A 26,536-nucleotide genomic window follows, 5' to 3' on the forward strand; every position below is an offset into this window, starting at 1 on the left:
GAGACCATCATTCTTTGAACGTTGCAAAGAAACCATAAACTTCTGATACTGGAAATCTCATGCACTTTTTGGCTTCAGTGCTTAGCAGTTACTCACAGTTTTTCTGTGCTGTATTTCTGTTGGGAAACTGATAGAGCCATGCAAAGTCTTTGTGCAGTCCCATGTATTTGCCAGAAGTGTGTGCCAGGTCTCAAAAACTGAAAACAAGCAGGAGGTGTTTTCCTTGCTGGGAAATCCAAATGTGCCAGAAGCTTGTTGCTTGTCTTTTTCCAAATTCAGTATTTTGCTTCTCTGGATTTTTCCTGGCCTTCTCTCACACACCTCTGCTCCCGGCGTTGCAGTCCAACTGAAATCCTTTCATCCTCTGCAGCTCAGCTATTCTTAGCCACTGCTGAAATGATTGGCGCTTTTGGCAGGGACTTCAGCTGTCTCAATTACCTTTACCCTACGGAGCATTTTTTGTTCCTTCTACTTAATCTTTGTGACCGATACTCAGTAAAACCTTTTTCCAGAAGATAGCTTTTGTCACAAGGAGAATGATTACAGGACTTATGTTATATGTTAGAAAGGAATCAAATGAGAAGATAACACCAGCCCTTTTAGGCCTTCTAATCTATGAATATTTTTCTCAGGCTGATAGCTTGATGTCAGTTTTAAAATCTTCCAGACAATCACTGAAATTAAAGAAGTAAATATATTTTCCAGGAGATCAGGTTTTGATTTTTTTTTTTTTGAGGTAAAAATATTCCCCTTTTGTACTATAGGCCCAGGTCAGTATGGGCTTGATTGTAACATCATTGGCCACAAAGGCTCTGCTAGGATGGATAATGGGTTAAGGATATGAATTTCATACATCTTGCCCCAATCTTCTCTCCTGACTCATCGCTGTTCCTGACACTGACTGGTGTTTTAGTGTATGCACACAGTCACAGAAAAAATCAAGTGAGATCTCTGAAAATCCAGTTCTCATCTAGCTGGCTCCCTGTTAAGAGCTTGAGAAAGAGTCAGTTTCCTTGGAGTCCTCTTCAGTTCCGTTCTGAGTATTTCCAGAGAATTGTCCTACAAGAAAGCTATGTCTGAGTCACCCACTGGATCTCTTTTTTCATATTAGCAACTAAACCATTTAATTCTATTTCTCAAAAATCTTTCCTTAGCATGGCACTCACCCTGTGATGGTTGTGCCTATGTAGTATATGAGACTGTATCAACATCCCATGGGGAGTTCGTATAGGTGAGAGATGGCAACCATCTCTCCATGAGCTGATGATTAAAAGCTTTGACGTGTCCCTTTGCCTTCACATGCACTTGGAGAGTGGTGGTTAAATCTGCCTATTCTGCTTCTATAAATTGAGACAGACAGAATCATAGAAATATAAGATGACTTGAGTTGGAAGGGACCTTAAAGATCATCTTGTAATAACTCCCTGCTATGGGCTGTTTGCCACCCACCAGCTCAGACTACCCATCCAACCTGGCCCTGAGTGCTTCCATTGATGGGGCACCACAGCTTCTCAGGGCCGCCTGTGCCAGTGCCTCACCAGCCTTTGTGTTAAAAAATAAAATAAAATAAAAATTCTTATAATATCTAAAATAAATCTCCCATCGTTTAGTTTAAAGACATTCTTCCTTGTCCTGTCATTATCAGACCATGTAGAAAGTTGCTCTCCCTCCTGTTTATAGGCTTCCTTCAAGTACTGGAAGGTCACAATGATGTCTCCACAGAGCTTCTGTGATCTTTCTTCACAGTAGAGGTGGTCCAGCCCTTTGATCATCTTCGTGGCCCTCCTCAAGACCCGCTCCAACAACTCCACATCCTTCCTGTACAGGGAGCCCCAGGCCTGGGCACAGTACTCCAGATGGGGTCTCACAAGGACAGAGCAGAGGGGGACAATCACCTTCCTTTCCCTGCTACCCCTCCTCTTCTGATGCAGCTGGGATACTGTGGGCCTTACTGGCTGCCAAGTGCACACTGCTGGCTTGTGTTCAGCTTTTCATCCACCAGAATCTCCAAGTCCTTCACTGTGGGGCTGCTGTCAATGAATTCTTTTCGCAGCCTGGGATTGCCTTGATTCAAATACAACATCTCACGCTTGGCCTTGTTGAATCTCATTAGGTTCATATGGGACTACTTTTCAAGTCCTTCCAAGTCTCTTTGGATGACATCTCTTTCTTCTTTTGAATCAAACTGTCAGTTTGGTGTCATCTGCAAAACTACTGAGAGTGTACTAATCTGTAACTCACCTGCTTTCCTGAAATATTCCAATTCTGGAAATCAAGACAAAAATAAAATGTCCTTCTGAATCCAAAGTCATTGACAGGATGAACTTTATTTTCTTTCCAATGGACACACAAGACAGAGTCATGTCCTGTGTTGGACAGCCCATGCTCAGTTATTCCTTGGGCACCTGGGCAGCAGGAGTGATATCTTGGAAAAGCTGTTGAGGCACTTTAAAACCAAGGACATATGTCATTAACATGAGCTGCAGAGTCTCACCAATAACTCTGAATTTAAGCCACAATATAGCATATGCAGAATACACAGTAGTAACGAGACAGATGGAACAAATAACCTGAGACCATGCCAGGAGGAAATATCCCAAGGTGCTTAAGATGAATTACTTGGATTTTCTGTGGAAAAGAGACACTTTCTGAGGTTCTGTCAGTGGCTGTGGCAGGACTTGCAAATGCAGTACGGCAGTCTTATTTCTCTTTAGAGCAGGGTTGTGGAGATAAGCATGGGCTGTGTCATTGAGATGTGGGAGTCAGAGGAGTGGAAGTAATTTGCAAGCCTCAGGTGGAAGATGTGGTTGGGTGGGGATGATTCTTCCATACCAGTAAAACTTATGAAATTCTAGACATTTTTCCCATTCTGTGTCATAATATAAAGGAAATTCTGACTAATTCTTTAATTTGGCAATGGGAAAAGCCATTTAGGACAGTCATGATTATTTATTTAAGTGCCATTGGGCTAAGATGTTTTAACTTTAATTAAATGTTATTTCTCTAATTAGCTTACACTAATAATTTTACAAAAATCCTTAGAAGCTGAAAACGTGAGATAAAATATAATATTGGGAAATCAAATTTCTTTTTTAAAAGTGAAAAATTAAACCAAGCAATTAGATCAACTTAATGTCTGCCTCCCCAAAAAGCTTTAAAATGAAAACTTGTCATTTTTGCTGGAGGAATATTTCAACAAAAATTTATCAAACAAATCAGATACTCCCTTTTTTTGCCCTCATCTCCATAGAACAGCTCCGGTGGTGCAGAAATCATCATTTCTTTTTCTAGGAGAAAATAAAACTCCTACGAGCATTTCTGGAAAGGTGTAATGAAGTACCTGCTGTCAGGAAAATAAAAGGAGGTAGAAGGTAATAGAAAACAACCTATCAGAAACCCCCAACGCTGAAAAAAAACCTGTGTGTCTTTAGGAAAAAAGTGCTTTCCTCTTTCAAAAACAGAGGAAGTCAAACAGAAGGCAAGGAAAATATAAACGTTTATAATACTTTCTGCCTGTCTAAATTTATTTATTTTAAAATCATAATCTAACAAAGATGATTTCTAGATACTACATCCTTCCTCTCCCCCCAAAAAAATGTTCCAAGTTGCTGTGAAAGCAGACAACCTATTCTTTCTTTTTCATCATGTCTGGTGATGCCTTACCTAATAAATCTCCTCTCAAATTTAATTAACTATACAATTTATTTAACAGAGAACTACACATGTATAACTTCAGTAGACTTACCACCACTCCTGGCCAACTTGTGTGCTCAGGGGACTCCAGCTACAGAATTCAGTGGACAACTCATCCTGACTTTAGCACTGGCGATCCTACTGATACTATAGAAAACAGAGGATGAATTTCAGATGCTAAGGCAGAGCTGGCAAAAGCCTGAATAGCCAGAACCAAGGCAAGGCATTTGAATGGATTCAGCTCCCTGTGGCTCTTCTTGGAATAAGCTGAGGACAATCACAAAGACAAACAAAGAGCAAAATGTGGCTTATAGGTTCAAATTGCCAGAAATTTGAAGTGAAACTTCAAAGTTTCACTTTTCAAACTGAAAGTGAAGTATCATGATAGACAGCTATAAGTGAATGAGTAAAGAAAGCTGAGCCACTCCAAACAGTGCTCGTGCTCCAGATTGTGTTAGAAGACCACAGTCTTGGCTGCCAGCTTGTCTACTCACTTTTTTGTGACCACCAAGAGAAGTATTAACTTGCAATCAGTCTCTCTGGCTCAAAGGATGAACCACACGAAGGCAGCCTGGGTATTTAAGTCACTTGTGATCATTTATCTGTTTTTGGGAAATGCATTTTTAAAACCTAGCCATGATCCTAAAAGCTGAGGGACACTAAAAATTCTGGCCACGGAAGGAAAGAAACTCTATGTTTTTAGTCACTGCTTGTTTTGAAAGGATTTGGTCCAAAATGCAGAGAAATACAAAGAGAGATTCCCATTGACTTAGCAGGCTTTGAGTGAAACCTCAAGGGCTTAATATTAGATTCCTTGAGTACATGTGCCAACAAAACTTGTTCTGGGGGGGGAATCTTCGGGCAATAGACTCTTGCTTTCAAAGTTATCCAACGTCCAAAAGTCTGTTTGCATCTTCAGCTTTGTCTCTTATCCTTGGTCTCCTGTATGGCTGTGGATGGCTCATGCAGGTGAGAGAACAGAGTAGAATAGAATAGAATAGAGCCCAACAGTTCAGTTCAGTTGGAAGGGATCTTCAGAGATCATAAAATGCAACTGCCTGACCAGATCCAATCCAAAGATAAAGTATATAACTAAGGTCTTCATCCAAATGTCTCGAGCCATGAGGCATCAACCACCTCTCTGGGAAGCCTGTTCTCGTATCTGACCACCCTCACAGTAAAATAAATGTTTCTTAATGACCAGACAGAACCTCCCCTGACACAGCTTTGTGACATTCCTATGAATTCTGACATCAGTTACTGAAAGAAACTGGTACCTCCCTCTGCTTCCTCTCCCCAGAGATTTGCAGAGCAGTGAGGTCACCTCTCAGCCTTCTTTTCCCCAGTCAGGATAATCCACAGTTCCTCAGCTTCTTCTCATAAGACATGCCTTCCAGCCCTTTTACCAGCTTTGTTGCTGTCCTCTGGATACTTTCATATATCTTAGCATCCGTTTTATATTGAACTGCACACAGTATTCAAGGTGAGGTAACACCAGCACTAAAAGTGTGAAGATCCCTTTCAGGATTCTCGTAAATCTTTTTATTACTTACCTGCTCACTGGGATATTCCCAGAATTTTATAATCAGATATTCCCAGTATATTACCCACTTACTGGGATATTCCCACCTTTATTGTCCTCAGGTTTCAGCACTCCTCTGGGGACCCTTCCTTCCTCATGGAAGGAAGCAGGACTCCTCTCTGATATTCTTCTCCAGACCCATCTTGTCTCCATAGCAACTCCGGGTAACAACCAATATGCATTACACTTTCTTTCCATTCTTCTGGCACTTGATTATAGATGCTGCGGCCAGCAGGTAAATTTAAAATGAATAAAAGGCAGGCCTTCGCACAGCTGGTAGCTGACCCACATAGTTAGCTACCACAGGAGGCCACAGAATTGAAGAAGTAAAGTCCCAAACCAATTGAAATTGAAGTAATCTGCGGGAATCTCATCCACTTTGCATGGATTTGATGGGCAGAGGAAGCAATCCAAGAGATACAGCATTTACTCTGCAGAAGATCCAGCTGTGGTGTTTTTGTAGTTTCATAACATGAATTTTGTTCAAGATGTTTCTTAGCTTCAATGAATACATTTGTTTAAATTATCCTTATCATGTGGGAAAGGAGCTATTTGCTTTCTTCTTATATCCTTCCATGAAAAGATATTTGCCTTTGAGTAGGACACAACCATACATGCTGTTGATGGCAGTGCCCGTAATAAAGTAAGTTCATTATTTCTATTCTAGATGTCCTTGGGATTCCAGATAGACCATGATTTCCCTTAGCTTTGTGACCTCTGAGCATTGGTCCATGACCCTACAGTGCTCTAGAAAAGTCCCTTCTGGACATTCAAGCTTCCTGCTCTGGGGAAAAAAGGGAGGGGGTAGCAGACGGCTATAAAAATATTCATTTGATCCTTCCCATTTTAAGTGTTCATGAAGAAGCTTTTCTCCCTATTAATTCCAGTCAATCCACACAAGAGTATGATCATTTGAGCAGAATGCTTTATTATTAACATACAAAAAACCTGGGCATGAGACAATCAGCCTGAAACAGGTATCTGCTCAGGGGAAACCTTCCCTTTTAGCTCCTCTGTGTAGTTTTGATATCTTCTCATTTTCAGAGCGAAACAGCAGGATGGAGGTAAAATAGCTTTTATACTTTTATTTTTCCAAGTAAAATTTTTTCTTTACAGGCTCCCATTTATGCCTCACATTATTTAAAACCTTCAAATTATTAAAGAGCTCTTAAAATCAAGCAGTATAGCAAAAATTTTTTCCCTGGGAATGTTTTACAGCTGTGTTAAAATTGACTTACCTTACACTTTCTGCAAGGGATAATTTGGTGTAAGGTTTCTTTTCTCAGCTTGAAATATAATACAAGCTCCTCCCAGTTCAAAGAAATACATGTACCAATACGTAAGGGACTAGCAATCCTCAAAGACCTGGATTCCCTCACCCACCACATGTGCTCTGCCTCCTTCCTTCAGTCTCTACCCTGATCTGTTCTGTGAGTCTAGCATCTGCTCCGATAGTCTCACTACAAAGAACAATAGTGCCATATAACATAATATTATCACACCACCACTTAAAATTATGACTTTTTATATCAATTTTTGGATGACCTGTTTTTACCCTTTGCCTCTTTCTTGCTATATATTTCTATTGCATCAGATAATGTATGAAAAGAACCAGAGCTCCTTGCAACTTTTCCACCCATATTTTAGTATCATTTTTTTTCACCAGAAATTTTACCCAACAGTCTATTAGCCTTTCATGACATGGGCTGCAGTGATGTACCCATTGTTTCACCAAGAGCTGTTTGCTTTCTGGTGCTATGTTCCAGTCAGAGTTCACCACCAGTTTTAACATGAAGCCACAAAAAGCAAATGTTAACTCCTTCCACAAGAACAAACAAATCTGATGGGGGACTGCTAGAAGCTAGATCTGCAATCAGGACCTGACTGTTAGTCTTAGAGCAAAGATGAATCTTCCTGCAGGAGAATAAGCCCACGCTAGGACAGGCTGTGAGCTTGTATGACTTGGAACCCTCATCTCAGCACTGCCCTGTGGTAAGTTCTCAAGCATGGCATGGAAATTATGCTGTCTGCAGCAACTCCATGCTCATGAGCTCAGACTTGTATTATTACCCTTATTATGCTTCTCTTTCAGTTGTCAAGTAAGACTGCTGTCAATTACTTGGGGCAATCCCAAGCACAGATACAGACTGGGTGGAAAATAGACTGAGAGTAGTCCTCCAAAGAAGAGCTTGGGGCTGTTGGCTGATACAAAACTTAACATGTGCACTTGAAGCCCAGAAAGTCAATTGGGCTACATCAAAATAAGTGTGGCTAGCAGGTCAAGAGCAGTGATTGCCCACCCTCCACACCATTGTCATGAGAACTTACCTGAAGTACTGCATTCAGTTCTGGAGCCCCTGTCATAAGAAGGACATTGACCTGTTGGAGCAGATTCAGAAGATGATCGCAGAAGAAGCAGTTTAGGAAGGTTCTGGAGTGTATGGAGGATAACTTTCTGACACAGCTGGTGGGAGAGCCGACGAAAGGAGCTGCCCCACTTGACCTGCTGTTCGCAAACAGAGAACGTCTGGTGGGAGATGTGGAAGTCGGGGGCTGTCTTGGATAGAGTGACCATGAAATGGTAGAGTTCTTGATTCTTGGTGGAGCCAGGAGGGAGAACGGCAAAACTGCTACCTTGGACTTCCAGAGGGTGGACTTTGAATTATTTAGAAGACTAGTAGGGGGAATCCCCTGGGTTTCAGTCTTTACAGCCTTACAAGTCGATGTATACATCATCTCAACAGCTTTGCAAGGACTTTATTTGAATTAAATAGCTAACGCTACATAATGCTTGTGGTGATAAATGTGTGACCCCAGATTCATTCAGAACTTTACATTTTGAACAGGTTTTTTTTCTCTTAAAGTATTACATACCAACAACACCAGAAGGCAGGAAGTGTAGGAAACAATAAATTCCCATTGTTGACACAATACTCCTCCATAAATTGAACCAGACATTTGCTGACAAGCCTGCCACAAACAATATTCAGAAATTGCAGCTACTGTTATTAAAGTGAGGAATGTCTTGTTAGCATCAGTTGCTAGATGAGAAGTCCTATCTAGATAACATCACTTGATTTTATTAAAATAAAGAAGCCTGTCTAGCTTATGTGCCCTCAGGCCATCAACCAGAAAATGTGATCTTCCACATTTTTGAAAATGTTTTGAAAAGTTTTTGAAAATGCTCACTCGCTGCTGATCAGCTACGGGTGAGTGAAAGCATTAAGACTTTACATTTCTAATGCACATCTCTTAGTCAAATGACTTATTTAAGTGATGACACTTAAGACATCATAACAACATCAGTGGTCCTCTGCTTATGGAGATAAGAGAAGCAACAATAGAGGCATTGCCAGCTTACCATGTAAGGATGAGATATTTAGCTGATACTGGACTGGAATTGCAGTTTTCCTCATTATCTTCTGGACTAGCTAGCAAGTAAGGTTCCTTTTGCCTTGAAAGGACTGGCCAGAATGATGTTATCCAAGGGAATGCCTTCTCTTGATTGGATGATGCACAGGGTCCCATATTTCCTTGTAGCTGATAGCAGCAGGAGTTCATCTCTATCCTTTGATCCCATGTGTAATGTGACTGGCCAGTTCTACTTGCCTCTCCTTCTCCCCTGAACCCTGTATTTGTAATCAAGGCAGAGAGATTACCATTTTTGAAGAAAATGAAGTTATTGGCTTTTGTCCTTGGTCTCTTTCACGAAAAATTACATCCTACTAGTCCTCTAGAGTCTGCATCCAGGATCTTTAAAACAATTGCAATAAGAACTGTGTGAGCATCCTTCAGCCATCTTAGATTTTAGGGGTCAGTGGTCATTGTGAGATGTAGTTTCACTGACTGCAGAATTTCAAACTCGCTTATATATGTAAAATTCTAACTTTCTGCCCAGAAAAATAATCTGTTTTTGGAAACCACGTGGTGGTGTCCTTTCTGCCTCCAGTTTTTTACCTTCTCTTTATTGGCATTCTCTTTGTTGAGGGTAATTCAGTTTGTTCATTCCGCTAACTTGTCTTGGATCAGTGCTAGCATCATTTTCCTTTTCAGTTTTCTTGTCTGTGCAAAGTGATCTGTAAAGTAAGGAAAGTGAAACTGTTAACTTCAGGTTTTTCTGTTTGTTCACAGCTACTCAACTATGCCTGCAGACTTCATGTGGTGATACACTCAAGCCACGTAGGCCATCAAGCATATCTCGTAGGCTGGTTTGTGTCACAGACTTGTGCAAGCTGATAGCTGGAAGTGAAGGTCATGCACTGAGTCTGAATCTTGCAGATGAGTAGGCTGAAAGAGCATGTAAGCAAATTCAGCCCAGGCTGTGCTCAGAAGACAAGCTTGATTACTTAGTTTCTTATTCAAGTTTATTTTCCTACAATCCATATCAGTGTTTGTACAAAAAATGGACCTTCCCACACATCTTGCAGCTGTAATATCCATGTAATATACTTGTCTTTAATAGTCAGAACATAAGATAGGGATACACCTTGAGTATCAAAACTCTCTGGGTCTAGATGGGATCTACACAAGGGTACTGAGGGAGCTAGTGGACGTGCTCAACAAGTTACTTTCCATTATTTATCAGCAATCCTGGTCAACTAGGGAGTTTCCAGACAACTGGAGACTTTTCAGTGTGACGCCCATCTACAAGAAGTGTAGAAGGAGAATCTGTGAAACTACAGTTCTGTCAGCCTGACCTCGATTCCAGGGAAGATTATAGAGCATATCATCTTGAGTGCAATCACATGGCATGTGCAGTACAACCAGGTAATCAGGTCCAGGCAGCATGGGTTCATGAAAGGCAGGTCCTGCCTCACCAACCTCATCTTCTATGACTGGGTGACCTGCCTGGTTGTTGAGGGAAAGGCTGTGGGTGTAGTCTACTTAGATTTTAGTAAAGTCTTTGATGCTGTCTCCCACAGGATCAGTCCTGTTTAATAACTTTATTGATGATCTAGATGAGGGGATTGAGTTTGCAGATGACACCATGCTGAGAGGAAGTGTTTATCTGCCTGTGGGGAGGAAAGCCCTATAGGGTGATCTAGAGAGGCTGGATCAGTGGGCTGAGGACAATTATACGAGGTTCAACAAGACCAGGTTCTGAGTCCTGCCCTTTGGTCACAATAAGCCTAGGCAATGCTGCAGGCTTGGGGCGGAGCAGTTGGAAAGCAATGTGGCACAAAAGGATCCGGGGGGTCTTAGTTGACAGCTGACCAAACATAAGTCAGCAGTGTGCCAGGTGGCCAAGAAAACCTACAGCATCCTGGCTTGTATGAGCAATATTTTAGTCAGCAGGACTATGGAGATGATCATCCCTCTATACTAATCGCTGTTGAGATCACAATTCAAGTCCTGTGTTCAGTTTGGGGCCCCTCACTACAAGATAGACATTAAAACCCTGAAGAGTGTCCAGAGAAGGGCAGTGAAGCTGTGAAGGGTCTGGAGCAGAAGTTTTATGGGGGAGCTGAGATTGTTCAGTCATAGAAGAGGATGCTCTAGGGAGACCTTATTGCCCTCTACAACTCCCTGAAAGGATGTTGTGGTGAATGGAGGTTGGCCTTTTCTCCCAGGTAACAGCAGTAGGATGAGAGATAACGGCCTCAAGTTGTGCTAGGGAAGGTTCAGGTTAGATGTTAGGAAAAATTTGTTCTTTGAAAGAGTGGTCAGGCACTGGAACAGGCTGCTCAGAGAGGTGGTGGAGATGTTCAAGAAATGTGGAGATGGGGCACGAAGGATATAGTTTAGTGGTATGATGTTGATTGGCTGATAATTAGACTAGGTGATCTTAGTGGTCTTTTTCCTACTGTAGTGATTCTGTGATTCTATGATGGTCTCCATGGTCAGTGTCGGAGACTCTGTCGTGTCCTTACCGTTACCTATGGAAGTCCTGTGCTGTTTCTATTGTTTCTACAGCTTTGTAATTTGCAGGGAGCATTTCTGGCAAAGTCTCTGGCTGAAGGAGGTACTAGAAATATTTGAAACAAAACAAAATAAAATAGAATAAGCAGATAACTCAAGGATGGAATAATAGTAGACAACATAACATATAGGGAATATTGGCAATTCTTGCTGCTGTCTACAGACTATTAATATGGAAGAAGCCAGTGCCAGACTTCTGTCCTACATGTGAACCCTTCCCTGGGTCAGACATTACTGCTCTTCAGTTCATGCCTGTGACCCTCTGATTCCTTGTGGCTGGGACCCTATTTAAATCCATCAGCTGGCAGTCTTGCCCCTTGGCTGATTCCCAGATTTGTGCGATGTTGTCACATACCAGGCCAGCTGCTTTCCTGGGTCTTTTCAGGGACCAAATGCTCCACTGCAGTGGGATATATTTAAAGGGCAGGGTTGCTGGAATGCCATTTGGGCTCACAGGGACCTCAATGGGAACTGGGCTCCATCTCTGATGTATGGGAAAACAGAAGGTTGCTTCAAGGGCACTGGGTTGGTGTCAAAAAAGAAACAAGGTCAGGAGTAAAAAAGGGAAAGGGAACAGTTAATATTTTTGGCTGGTGCTGATGTCAGGCTCACCAGCCTATTCTTGTCACCACCCAACCCTCTTTTTTCCATGGGGGCACAATATTAGCTGTCTCCTCTTCTATTTCCCTGGTGTTCCTAGACATGTTAAAAATGAATATCTACATACCAGGGACCACTTTAGCCAGCTTTAGTGGGACCCTGGGGTGATGCGTATTTGAGCTCTTGCTTTAGCACATTTGTCTATAAATAATACTGCCTGGTATTCTGTGCTGCTACTAATGGCCTGGAAAATCTATTATCCGTCTTCTAAGATGACATAAATTTTGCTTTCTCCAGGTACAAATAGATATTTATCAAACGTATCTTCAGTAGTATTAATAATGCTACCATCTTTGTGTACTAATACATATACAGTATTATGTACAATAGAATACTAATAATAGGCTTACATCATCTTGAGAATTTGTTTAATTATCAACACACTTTATTTATTGTTCCTAATCTTGCCAAACATAGCACTGTCTGTAATAACTTCAGCTTTGTGTAGAAGTGTATATGCAAATGTATGGGTTGCCTTCTCCACTTTGCTTTCTGTATACTGCTTTTTAATGTCTGTGTTCACATCCCAACAGATTTTAATAGTTGCCTTCCTTTTTCTTGATTGTGGAATTGCACCACTTTGGCAATTCACAACAGTCCTTCTGTCAAAAAATTTCCATTCATTTTTGACTGGCTACATTTTCATTCCCCACCTGACCCTCTCACAAGTTTTAGTACATCCACTTTTCAAAATCTAGCCATTATACACCAAGACTGTTTTTTGACTGTTGGTAAGCACTGGTCCTGCAGCAACCATCAAGTTCTTTGTTAATGACAAGTCTTTACCTATTATGGTGCAAAGTGCAACAGCACTACCTGTCTGTTACAGATTCTGTATTCAGCTACTTATTCAAAATAATTAACAACAAAATATTGATTAAACAAGTGCCACAACTTCCTGTGGCTTTTTCTTCTTCATTGATTTTAGAAGACTTTTGGCTTAGAATGGAATAAATCAGTCTTCTGAGAAAGTGAAAAGCCCAAGTTAATCCATTTGATCATTATTCACAAATGAATTTTAAAGGTGTAATTCAGAACCAGAGCTGGCTGTGACAGAGGCTCTTTTCTCCAGTGCTTTTGCTGAGCTCTTCATCCTAAAATACTAATTAACAGAGCTCATAGCCCAGACCTATGTGTATCAGAGATGCAGACAGCAGCAAGTGCCTCTACAATGAGCCAGGGAGCTGCTGCATGGGTTGATGTATGGGGAAAAATAGCTGAAATATTTTTACAGCAACTAGTTCAGCTACTAATTGAGAATTTAAATTAATCTCCTATTTGTACAAATGCAGCTATGGTTGTAGCTTTGGGATGCTTTTTATTAGGCCTTTTGTTTTCAAGATTACAGTAACAATGATAAATTGACACAGTTTCAAGCATGCAAAGACTGCTAAGCTTGTTACAGAGACTAATGCAGATAAATGGCGTCCTTTCCAGGCTGCCTTTACAGTCCAAAACCAGACACACAGGACATTCCCAAGTCACTTACATTTTATGGCTTCAGCTGAGATAATTCACATGATCTGTCTCTTTTATTCATCCTCCCATCCTAGAAGCCACCTGGCTTCTTCATCTTCTGTTTCACAAGCATTTACAATATAGATGGTAGTCAAAGTTTACAGAGAGAGAAGCCAGATAAGGGACAGATGTGCATTTAATTGAAAATAAAGACTGGCTGTTTGTTAGCAATAAATCAGTGAGTAACACAGCCATGAGCACATAATTCTGGTCCACCAACCCTTTGTTAAATCGGTGACTTAGCTTTTCCATAGCTCTTCAGATTGGTCCATCTCATGCAGCTCACACTGCATGACCTTCTCAAGCTGTTTCACGAATGGGAAGTGTGACATACAGAGTATTTAATTGCCCAGGCCCAAGGAGGCAGCACAGCACACAATAAACATGCACAGCACATTGGCAGTTAGCTTCATCTGGCATACGTTATTGCTGATACCTGTGTCCTGGCCCTTCCTTGTTGTGAAGGTCTCTGTAGAGGCAGGACCATGACTTTTGCTACCTCTAAACAGGTTTTTGGGGCTTAGTGGCTCCGGAGGATGCTGCTAGGCTGCATGCCTGAGGGGTCTCGGCGGGGGGGAGGGAGGGGAGAGGGTAAAAAATAAACAGCAAAACCAATATGGGATTGAGAGTGAGGATGCTTTAAAGGCAGAGTGGCTAAGGGAAAGACGAGATAATATTCACAGATTCACAGAATCACAGAATCACAGAATCACAGAATCACAGAATCACAGAATCACTAGGTTGGAAAAGACCTATAAGATCATCCAGTCCAACCATCCACCTATCACCAATGGTTCTCGCTAAACCATATCCCTCAACACAACATCCAAACGTTCCTTGAACACCTCCAGGGTCGGTGACTCCACCACCTCCCTGGGCAGCCCATTCCAGTGCCTGACCACCCTTTCAGAGAAGTAGTATTTCCTAATATCCAGCCTGAATCTTCCCTGGCACAGCTTGAAACCATTCCCTCTAGTCCTATCACCGGTTATACGAGAGAAGAGGCAAGTAGTTATAGAGAGCAATAAGGTCTCCTCTGAGCCTCCTCTTCTCCAGACTGAACAATCCCAGCTCCCTCAGCCACTCCTCATACGGCCTGTGCTCCAGACCTCTCACCAGCTTTGTTGCCCTTCTTTGAATATGAGAGCAGGTTTACCAAGAAAGAGAAGCACAGAAGTGGAAAAGGCTGTTGTAAATAGAAGAAAGGTAAGACTGGGCTATTGGGTGTGGGAAGAGTTTGGGAATAAACTGGGTCTTCTGCATTGGAAGTCAGCTCAAAGAATTCGGCAGGGGAGGTGTTATTAGAATGTCAGTTTGTGTCAGAGGAGATACCCTCCACACATCTGAATAATTTGCCATCCAGTGGCTAAGTATGAAATCTGACAGCTGATGCACAGTACCTGCAGCCCCAACTCACCAACTGCCTGTGGCTGGGCTGAATGCAAGTGTCTGATGCCTACCACCAGTAACAAAACTGTCAACTGTGGTAAGTCCTTTCAATATCTACAGCCCTCAATATACTGCCTGAAACATCTCTCCAAAGAGAGTTGAAAACACAGGACAGGGGATACAGCTATCCAGCATAGGGCTGGAAAGCCAGGTATGTGAACAGTAGAGTCAAGGAAGATTATTCTTCTATCAAAGCCAGTGAACTCATCCCAGTGAAATGGAGTAAATCCAAATGTCATACTTTCTGGTATAATTTTGGGCAAACAATGTAGCATCTCTTGTTCAAGTTTAGGAAAGAATGCAAGTCAGGATTGATATTAAGAATATAGCAGTGGGAAAAACTTTTAATATGATATAAATAACTACAAAACTTTTAACAAAAAGTATTTTTAGGAAAAAATTTGCAACTTTTCTATTTTTGCTGACTGCCTAGGAAAGACACTATTTGGAATTCCCATGACTGAAAACAGCTTTCAGTCCAACTGCAAAATTTTTCATTGTTTCTTTCCAGCTTAAAACCAAAAAGTCTAACTCAGAAAATCTTTCGCAGTATCTTTTGCATGTGCTTTTTCATTTTTGTTGTTTGGCATGTCAAGAAGTCTCCTTGACCACAGAGTTGCTTCTGATCTGCACAGAGGTGTTTCCTTCACGCTCTGTCCTGGGATGCTATGTAACTGACCAGCAATTGCAGCCCTTGGGGAGCCTAGCAAAGGGAGAGCAATGAGAGAAGAGCACAGGGGATACAGGGAGAACTCACTCCAACAGTGTGCTGAAATTTAGTAAAACAACAACAACAGCAACAAAAAGACAACAAAATATAAGAACACCCCCCACAAACATTTTTCCCTGATAAGTCATTTTGATAAAAAGCTCCACATTGAAGCCTGGTAAGCTGCTTCTTCCTCTCACTTCAAACAATCCCCAAAGCAAGCTTTTTCTCAAGTGTATATATTTCTGCCTCCAAATAATGACTTGGAAAGCAGCAAACTGTTGACACTGCCACTAGCTCATTAATGTCTCATCTGGTGACAAAAGGCAGATCCCTATGAAGGTGAAGTGGCACCTGTCTTGCATGGATAGGCAGAGGCCCTTATCCAGCTCCTACCAAGATAACCGGGACCCTCACCCCTGACTTCTACCCCACAAAGAGGCTTTACACTGATAGAAGGGTAACCTAATTTAATTTAAACGAGTCTGCTACAAGAAAAATGTTCTTATGTATGCTTATTTGTGTCTATGCTAGATATTTTTTTACTCTTCTAACTATTTTTATTTAAAAGCATGGTGTCATCCACAGCTCCAGTTGTTGAAGTTATTGCCATAAGGGTGCAGAACCCTGCCATCTCTGTTCATAATCTGCTTTTATCTTGCTTACATTTTGTCTTAGAGCCTGGACTCTGTCTTACATTCATACAGCATCTAGCACAGCACATCAGACATGGATTTTAAACCTATGATAATGTACGTTAGATTAAAATAATGGGATTCATGGCTCATACTCCCTGAGTCACAGCTTTCCGCTGCAGAGATTGAGATTGTTTCACCTCTGCTGTTCTGCCTGGGCACTTGAGGCTTCACATAACCATGCTTTGAAGTTCTTCTTACAAGTTCACAATTTACTGTTTGAAATGTCTGATGTAATGCTATCTAATCCTTTCCAGGGCTTCAGGGAAGACAAGCTTTCAATTTGGTGAAAAATGTATTTCTGTAAGGCGATTAGAATAAAATGAAATAGAAACCACTTGTGCAGTGATCGTTGCAAGGCAGCATGATAAAGGTCTCCCTTTGAATGAAGCAGAGGCTGGCTCCTGCCCTGCTAAAAGCAATGGAAGGTTTCCTGTCAGCCTCCATAAGCTCTAGATCAAACTACAGCTTCCATTCAGGACTTTTTTTATTTATTTTTAATAAGGTTGATGTTCAGGAAGAGGTCAAATGTAAAACATAGGACCTGTTTTATAGGATCCTTGAATTCCTCTTTTTTTTTTTTTTTAAAGTGGCCGTATAGGTTAGAAACCATACTAGGAGGACCCGGGTAATCTTACACCTGGTAGCAATCACTACTCTGCATTATGCACTCCTTTCCTAACATCTTATGTGAGCAGATGGGGTCTTTCCTCCAAGGGTGCTTTTTATTCATGTTCTTGAATTGAAGTTATCACTGTGATCTTAAACCATTTTTATTAGAGAGTCTGTTTTCAATCAAGAGAGAAGGAGGGCTTGCAATGAAGAAAAAACACTGGTGGGTAGAATGAACCACTACAGAGACAAAAATAAACAAAAAGGAATTTTCTCAATGCCCTATTTCATCTTCATTTTCTCTTTTTATTAAATAGAACATACTGAATAACTTAGCATAATAGTGTTTTTATAAATACTATCATTAAAGTAGAAGCTTGTTTAGAACTGATAAATAAATTGGTCTCTCTTGTTTGTTTGCTCTCTCTCTCTCTTGTTCTTTCTCTTTCTTTAGAGTTTATTTCACAGTCAGAAAGGAAACAATCCCATATGGAGGAAAAGGTCCTGTTTTGCTCCTTCATTTTCTTGGTCCTCAAGTGTATGACTAAATGGTACTAGTGAGAAAAAGAAGAAAACTCTATGAAGAGTCCTGAAGACCCTGATTACAGGATCTGTGTAACAGAAGGGGGTGGAAGGAGATATTTGCCATTGCAGCTACCTTCTCCACCCTTCTGCCAGTGGATTCCAGCCCCACTGTGCAGGCACAAGGGCTGGAGAGTACTTATCGTTCGTGCAGCCTACAGGTGGTAACATTGATGATTAAGACATGATTAAGCCAATGCACCCAACCATGATGCCCCACCATTCACATCGCTGCCTTGGCCACAAGAGCCACCTCTCCTGTAAAGTACAGAAATCTGCCTGGCATGATTCATCACTTGTGACTGCCCAGAGCTGAAATCTGATATTAAACTGCACCAACTCTAGCTGGCTGAGTCCAGATTAGGTTTCAGGTGTTGACACACTGACAGGAGATGAAACACTAATAGCCACGGTGGATGTAGCCTCCGGGTGCATACCCTGGGTACCTCTGTTTGCTGTTATCACCTTTTGTGGCAAGAGCTGGCAAATTACTGGTAGACTACTCAATCATGAGGTCAAACAGAATTTATCACTGTCTTGGGGTAGAACCATGCTTACATCATTTAGAAGCAACTTATGCATACTTTGGCCTCATGTCCTGCATTGGCAATGGGAGGGACAGGTGGGACAGCTGCCACAGTTGGGGGTGGTGGTTGCTGACGCAGGCTGAGCTGGATCCTACTGTGCTTGTAAGTCAACTTCCTTAACCACTTTCTTTAGGGTAAATGTTCCATGACCCCAGTAGTTGTATTTTTAGCAAGTTGAATTATTGCATGGGCGGAACATAAACTCAGCCATTTCTCCAAGCTCCCCAAGTCAGCTTGACTTGATTCTTGCCCTTAGATTCCTACAGTCACAACAGGTCTTAAAACTGGATGCAAATACGTTCTATTGAATCCTAGTGAAATGCTAGAGCCAGCTGGAATGTATAAAATCAAGTTAAGCTTTTTAAAAACATCCTACACCACATCTCATCCTTTCCAGGGAAACTCTGCAAACATAGTAGCAGAAATGATTTTTTAAAAAGTAAATAAATTGAAAAACATCAAGCTAGCTCTCTGGGAAAAGCAGAGTGAATGAACTCCAAGAGATTTGGGTGGTCACTTGCTGTCTGTGTACATATCCCTTATGCTTCAAATAAAGTTAAACTGTGTCTGTTCCTACTTGCACAAACTCAAAAGGCCAGAGGAACTTGCTCTGTGTTAGCCCAACTGGTCCAGGGGAGAAGATCACCCTTGTACAGTAAGGTCATATCTTCCAGCTTCATGCCGGGAAGCTGCTTAGTGGAAGGAGTAATGTAAATAATTTCATCACCAGTACTGAAAGGAGTGAAACAGATTGAACTGTTCCCAAGTCTACATTTGACCAAAATGTCAGGTTTTTTACATTTGCAAAATTTTGTTGTAATTGTAACTGCAAAGAGTAACCTTTTCTCCTTTGGCTTATAGAGACTGGGATTTCTGTAACTTAAATTCAAATTTATGAAAGTCAGGAAATCTTTGAGTAAAACTTCCTTTGTATACCTTCGTGTATCTGGCAGAAATGGTTCAACCTAATTGCACGAACGACATCACAGTCAGGCCAAGGCCAATAATGTTGACTCTCTACATAATTATCCCCTGACCCTTTATCTTTTTCTACAGGAATATAGTCTCACTCTGTAGGATAAAATTAGCAACAACTTGAATATTCATTCTCTCGATGCAGCAACACTTCTGATTTTTTTTAAGAAAGTCTCATTTAAAAATAATTTGCATGCCTCTTTTAACATGCAGATTTCTGCTGAAAGTCGAAGAAAGCCAAAGATAGAAGAGAAATACCGTGAGAAAAAATAAACCTGTAATTTTCAAGTTGAGTGCAATACAAAAGGTAAGGGAACTGACTTTGACATGATTAACAGCTAAGCCTGTTTGTCAAAAACTTAAAGGTCTCCCATCATTATCTTACACTCCCCCTTACGCAGATTGCTGAACCAGATCCGCAGATGGTATCAGTCGGTGGGTGCAGGTACATTCATGCGAGTAGTGTTACGGTGATTTAAGCTAGATGATAATCAGCCTCACCGGTTTCGGGAAGTGAGTTTTATTATTCATTTGATTGAAAGGTATTTTCCAATTGTTGCAAAGTGGGAAATGTGTTTCGAATTCATCATTTTTTAAGTTTCACACACATTCTTTGGCAAACAAGGATTGTTTTGGTTGTCTGGGACTCCTCCTTCGCATCCTCCCAAATGTGAGATTTTCCTCTCTTCACCAATGGGCCATTCTGGTACAGCTAAACACACAGTGGCCAGCTTTGCAAAGCAATAAGCCTTCTTTAGAATGAGGTCTTTGGTTTCATCTCTAATCTTTGTGGAAAAACTGGACATTACAGTAGAAGGATTATGCTAAATTGCTTTCTGCCGCTGAAGAGCTGGACAAAGCAGCAGTTCAAGGCATGGAATAAGTATTCTGAAATAAGCACTTTGTCACTGAATTCACTACCCAGAAATTAACCTAAATGATTTCAATATACATGTGTTTGTAATTTGCATCTAAGCTTTACACCTTACAGAGACTTCCTTGTTTGCTGTTACTTTAGTCAGTGTTTGCTCACAGACTTAAAATCAAGCAGCGAGGTCAAGCTGGGACTCGATCCAGAGCGGACTGCCTTCCCTTGTCTGCACGCCTTGTCTGCATATCCTCCCAGGGCTCAGTGCTCTTTGGTAGATTTGAATGGTGCAAAACTGAATCTGAAATCTGTTACTGCAATACAGGGTTCTTCCATTACATGGGAATATCTGTATCAAACCAGAGACCATGCGAATACTACTTTCACTTCTGTCCTGCACTGAATTGCTCTCGGAAGGACGCTCTGCCTTTCTCTCTGTCTCTTACTCAACAGATATTTTATGAAGCAAATACAATTTTTTCTTAAGACACATGTTCATATCACTATTGGATGATCAAATCTAATAAATTATTCTGGGTGCACATAAGTCAGAAGAGGTAACCTTCATGTGCAGAGCTTGCACATGGTTATTTTCTTTTTACACATTCTGCATCAGACATTAACCAGTCTCCTGCTTCTTTCTTCCTCAGTCTTAGCCATCAGATCTTTTTGCACATTGATATCTCTCTCATGTGATTTTGTTACCTTTCCATTTTCCGTTCAGCACAATGTAGTCTCCAAATGGAAAAACTCCATGGCAAGATAAGATGCCCAGCAACAGCACCACCAACAACTCCTGTCTCAGGTAAAGGAGTCATCCAAGGGTACTGCAAATGCAGATATACATGGGACTTAGGGTGCTATCCATAGTTTTGCAGCATTAGAAGACATGGTCTTTGTATGTGTGCAACTGGTGTTGTGGTTGCAGCACATTATTTTTCTCCATTTCTTTTTCAGACTGAGGATCATTCTGCCACAGAAGCAAAATTGAACTTGAAGAAATGTCCTCCTGTTTTTATTCCAGTCAACACCATGATATTCAAATAAAAAAAAATTGATTTTGTATCTCACACTCAGCAGAAAACAAGCATGCATGGGAAGGGACAAAACAAAAAAACGCTGTATTTATTAACCTGAAAGTCTTCATGAAAATAAAAGTCTTATTTAAAAATGCCTGTGTCTAAGCCTATGCCCCGTGTCCAACAGTGTCCAGCAGCTGCAAGGACCCATTTCAAGGTGTTGATGCACTTCATTACACAGGAATATCTATCCATGCAAAAATAATAACATTTTACAGAAATGGCCCAATGTTTCTCCATTAGGGTCATGAACCCTCTGAAGGTCATGAGAGTATTCAAATAGGTCACAAAGCTTTAGACAGCAGAAGTCAGCAGCAGCTCAATTCCTCCAGAGAGGAGAAGTGAGAATAGGCTGTAAGTACTGGCTGTCAGAGAATGTGCTGGCAAGGGAATTGCCAGCCCTTGTAATTGCCATCAGTGCTGAGCTATGGCAGGGAAGGGAGGGGAGCACATAACATTCAACCAACCTGCATTAACAGCCTCTCTTTGCACTGAAAGAATGGAGCTGTACAGGGCTTGGGACAGGAAGGTCACATGGAGAAAGATGAACCAAAAGGGAAACATGCTTTGTAAACTTTTGAGAAACCCCAGCAGAGTGGGCACTTCTGCCTTAGAGGAGGTGAGGGAAAGCAGTGCTTCCACTGCTGAGTAGGGTCTGCCTTGGGTCTCAGTGTTTTGTAACACCACCTTATCCATAGGATTCAACAACTTCTGCCATTTTGTTTATTGTTTTTCTGCTTCCTGCCTTGTTTCATTTCATCAGCCTGAGAGTCACTGCAATCTTTTCATCTGATCACTCTACAAATGATTTAGCTGTCTCGCATATTTCCTTTTTTTCCTCCTTTGTTCCCATACTCTGCAATCCTTGAAGAGCTTAGTTCCGGTGTGAAAGGTTTCAGGCCCCAGACAGTTGTGAAACTACTTTGGCAAATTAGCATCATTGGTTGAGATTAGTCTTGTAGTTGTTATGTGACATCTGAAGACAAAAACCTGTAAATCTTCCTAGAATGCTAGGCCAATAGCTTCAATATGTAATAAATACTGGAATTCTGTAAAACACTGCAATCTATTTTATCATCTTTTCTAAACAGAAAGAGCAAAGTCAGGAAATTCATTGCTGAGGAGTTGTACTTCTCTTTGAACCTACTTGATACTAAACATTTGGGGAGTTAAAGCAGCCAGGTTTCAATGTAAACAGGCAAATGACTGAATCAAATGCACAAAGTGAACTATTCATTTTTCCTTATGTGTTGAGTGAGCTCTTCTGATAATGGGATAATAATGCTTTGTAATCATCTAGTGCTTTTCAGCTGAAGAAGTACTGTAAAGCTTTAATCTTTATAGTGCTTTTTAAAAAATGTTATCTATCTTACCTGTCCATTCTCTCTTAGGCTATAAACATTCGCTTTCCCACCTGCCTCTCCTCTCTTAGGCCACAGAGCCGTACCCTCCAGGTGTACCAGCATAAAGCTTACCAACTCCAGAGACAACCACCTCCTCATCCAATGTTACTGCTTCCTCTGATATTTCAGGTAAGTGGTTCTTTGTTCACTTCCAAACCATATTTAGTCAAGACTTGCTTACACTAGCCTTTAAATAAACCACTTTTATCAAGCAAGCTCACTTTGACTAGAGTAATTAAGGCAGAGACTCCATGACCTATTCAGTCCCTACATCTGAGAAGGTGATGTAGTTGATTAGATGTGAAGTAAGAGGTGGAGAAGATGCTTGGGGATGCAACTGCTGCAGACACTGCAGCTGGAACTGGAAAATAATCTGTGCAAATGACACTATTAGCATGCTGCTGTCAATTCTCCCACCTACTTTTTCAGTTTTATTGCCTATTATTCTATTTAATCTTTAAAATTTTGGATTGTCTGCCATGCTGCATGCTCCCCCAGCCTGCTATATCATCTCTTTAAAACTCACCTCTGCTGAGATGCTCAGAATAGCTGAGCTGGATGCTCAGATGTAAAGAAGCATCTCTCCATCTCTTTTCCCAGACTGAGTGGTAATTCCACAGGTTTTCATAGTGTATGGATGATGCCTGGAATTGCATGGTCCCAGTCAGATCGGCATCCCTAGAGATAAAGTAAAAGAGCAGAAACACCAGCTGAAGACATAAGTGGCTCCCCCCACTCATTCTTGAAAACTGCCTCACAGATGGGGAAGGAACTTGTATCTTTTGTCTCAGTTATTTGGTGTAACTGCATACTCCTCCTTCTTAACATCCCTCTCAAAAACACGCTGACATCAATTAACCTTTTCACTGCATTCATCCTTTGCCTTTGCCCTTATGGCAATGGAAATTTTGCTGTCCCAACAGTTCTCAGGGATTGTTGTTAAAGCCCAAAGAGATCATGAAATTTATATTTTAAGGGTTAAAATCAGAGGAAAGAGAACAAAATGAATAGAACATACAAATTCACATGCCAGAAATTGTATCTGCAGAGTGGATGGATTTTACTGACTGCATTCGTAGGAGACCTCCAAAGCCTGATGGTCAGGCTGGAATATGGAGGATGGCATATACAGACAATAACTCATTTGCAGGACAGGATTTTCCATGAGGAATAGTTGCCAAGGGGCTGACATTTCCAGGAGCAATGCCTTGTACCAATGGCATGGTTGCACTTGCTTTGGTTGGGCTCTGCAGTGGACCAGCAGTATCAGGGTTCAGAGGTGCTGCCTTAGCTTTGGGGCATGGAGATGAGTGTAATTGCAGAAACAAAATGCCTACAGCCATCCTGCTTTCAAAATTTTCTCTTAGTGCAACCCCACACAATGGTCCTTTAGTGAAAGTCTCCCCAAAATAGAGTCCTTCACACTCACACATCCTTTTTATTATTTTGGAGGAGGGATCCATGCTGTTCAATGACCTTCTCACGTTGGAGTGGACTGAAGCAGAGCAGAGTCAATCTGCTGACATCACCTCAGTTGTAAGCAGAGCTCCCTCTCACCCCTCCCTTGCTGCCTCCATCCTGCACAGGGACGCCCGTGGCTGTGAGCTGCGCTGCCCTCTGACATCAGCTCCCCCAGTGCACACACGTATATCCATTGCACAGCCTCCTTTCATTTGCTTCTCATTCCTGCAAAAAGGGGTTCCCTTGACATCTTTGCTTCAAGTACAGAGTCTACATTTAAAAGGAGTACCTTCCTATTCTTTCTCCTGGGAATGTTTTTATTACCCGCTGTTATGTCTCTGTATCACTTGCTAGTAAAATAATAGCGAAGTGTTCGGAGCAGCTGAACCATACAACATTTTTCCCTCATGTGCTTGCCTTTTTCTCTCCCCTATTGCAAAAGTGCTATCTGATTCCCACTAAAACAAGATTTAAAGATGACAGCTGTCTTCCATGTAGTGACATTCACTATGAAGAAGAGAAATGTGGACTGATTTCTTTAACTTGGTCCTGTACATGCTCATTACTGCAGTAATCCAAACATTCTCTGTTTGCTGAATAAGGAAATATCTAGTTTGAAAAGAGCTATTTGGCTTAGTACAGGTTTGTTGGACCCAGCTCTTATAGGGTCTGCACAAAACCTTTGTTTATTTTTCTCTGCTGAAATTGTTCAAATGGCTTCTCATTATCATTGGGTGGGACTGAAAAGAAGCACTGATGTCAGTTTTGTGACACGTCCTGTTATTTAAGTAATTCACAGTCTAGTCTGGGACACATTTGACCTTCCTAAATAATTGGCTATGTAGTTGGGTTTTTTTTTGTTGTTGTTGTTGATAGGTTTTCTTTTTTCTTTTCCCCTTTAGCATGAATAAATGAAGAATGAACAAACTAACTACTATTGGCAAGGAAAGAACTTCTAGTAAACAAAACCCTGTTACAAGTTTCCATGAGCTGTTGTAAATATCACTCTGTGTTTGTCCCTTCAAAATCATATAACACTCTATTCAAATCTATCTGCAGAGCCTTTTGAAAATCCTTCCTGGGAAGGGGCTTTCTAAATTCAAAGGGCCTCAGACTCTATTAGAGGGATCTGTGCTTCAAAGCCCACAACAGACCCCAGTTCTCTCAACCCTCTGCTGATCTTCAGGTCTCTGAGAAGCCATAGTGCACTTAATGAAATGGCTCATTAATTTACATGTTAAGGACAAGATTAAGCACTTGGTGAGAGGCCTAGCAGCTTGTTTGGGTGCTGACCATGTACTTGCAAGAAAGAAGCTACCATGGCCCATGGTTCCCTCAGCCTTCCTTGCCACACATGCTCCCGAGGCCCTCAATGATGAATGAGGAAGGAAAACCTGGAGGTTTTCAAAGTGGCAAGCCTTGAGTGAGAGTGCACCCTTCACTCTCACAGTTGAGGAATGTGAGGTATAACAGCAGTTTCAGTTTCCTCATTCTCTCATGGTTGCTCATATATATTTGCGTGTGATTTTCACAACTACGCACGGGTCTAACATAGAGTTTGCAGTATTGTGTCAGTTTGTGCAGATAAAACATTGCAAATTGTTTCCTTGCGCTATATGAAAGGTTCCAGAGGGTGACTGCTGCATCCAAACATGCTTCACAGCTGACATTTGTCTCTGAATAAGCAGAGCTCAATGAAAAGGCTAAACGTTCACAAGGAACCTCTTTACTGAGGGGTTAATGAGGACTTGAAAGGACTTGCACTCTGGCCTTAGCTGTGTATGTTTGTCTTTTCTTTACTTTCATCTCTCCTCCCTAAATCCTAGTCTTTTCATTCTTTTTTTGCTGCCTTTAATTTGTGTCTCTGTATTAAACCAATCAGCCTTCATTCCTTTCTTCACTTCTTCCTTTCTTTTTCTCTTTCTTCTCTCTCTTTTCTTCCTTTGCACTGTTTTGGGTTCCTGACTTTGACAGATTGTTAAAAACAGAAACCACAGAAGTGTCTATTGCTTGAACCCACTCATGGCCTCTCTTGCTAACACACAATGATTATTAGTGATAACATTACACAGTAAACGGTGTAATTGACTCAGAAGGAAAATTCTGGTTTTGTTTGAAGAGGTAAAGGTATAACTTTACATGGTTTAACTCAGTCTTTTTTTTTTTTTTTTATCTGCAACACATGTCTAGATGAAATATAGTGTTTGCCTTTTTAAAAGCATTTTCTTTCCTCCTATAAAAGTGGTAAGCTCAGAAAGACTTACTGTGTCTCATACTAAAGAGAAAGATTGCACATTGTTATCCAAAGAGCACTATGCAACCAAATAACAATTCATTTGATGTTACTGAACATACAGTACCTGCTATGCTCAGTAATGAGTAGTATAAATAAAAATGAGCCTGTTAGAATACTATTTTTTCCTACTTTTACACACACACACACACACAAAAAAAAAAAACAGCCAAAAAGCTCATGCAGGCGAAGTGAGACCATTCTAACATGCAGGAAAGAGGTTTGTAAAAAGGCTTTGAATTAAAAACCCAACTCTGAAGCATAGATCGAGTTTATAAATACAATGCCTCAGCTCACTGATCCTAACATCTGTAATTGAATCTAGCTTCTGTAAAGCTAATCCCTGATCCCGAAGCTCTTGAATTATCTACCAATCCCTATTTTATAAAGGCAAAATTTCTCCTTCTTTATCCTAAGAAAAATGAACATTAAAAGTAACTGTGAAATATCT

General features: G+C 41.1%; 1 long non-coding RNA gene across 2 annotated transcripts in view; it reads left to right on the forward strand.

Annotated features, from left to right (window-relative positions):
* The window catches only part of LOC149918713 (uncharacterized), a 79,880-nt gene extending 58,889 nt beyond the window's left edge, over window positions 1-20,991 (forward strand). For both annotated transcript variants that reach the window (XR_016465305.1, XR_016465306.1), the window contains 3 exons: window positions 19,195-19,288; window positions 20,574-20,654; window positions 20,807-20,991. This is a non-coding gene — a long non-coding RNA (uncharacterized LOC149918713). The remainder of the gene's footprint in view (window positions 1-19,194; window positions 19,289-20,573; window positions 20,655-20,806) is intronic.
* Window positions 20,992-26,536: the final 5,545 nt, after the last annotated feature.

This window comes from Phasianus colchicus, chromosome 3, assembly GCF_987193195.1.
Source record: "Phasianus colchicus chromosome 3, bPhaCol1.hap1.1, whole genome shotgun sequence".
Classification (NCBI taxonomy): domain Eukaryota; kingdom Metazoa; phylum Chordata; class Aves; order Galliformes; family Phasianidae; genus Phasianus; species Phasianus colchicus.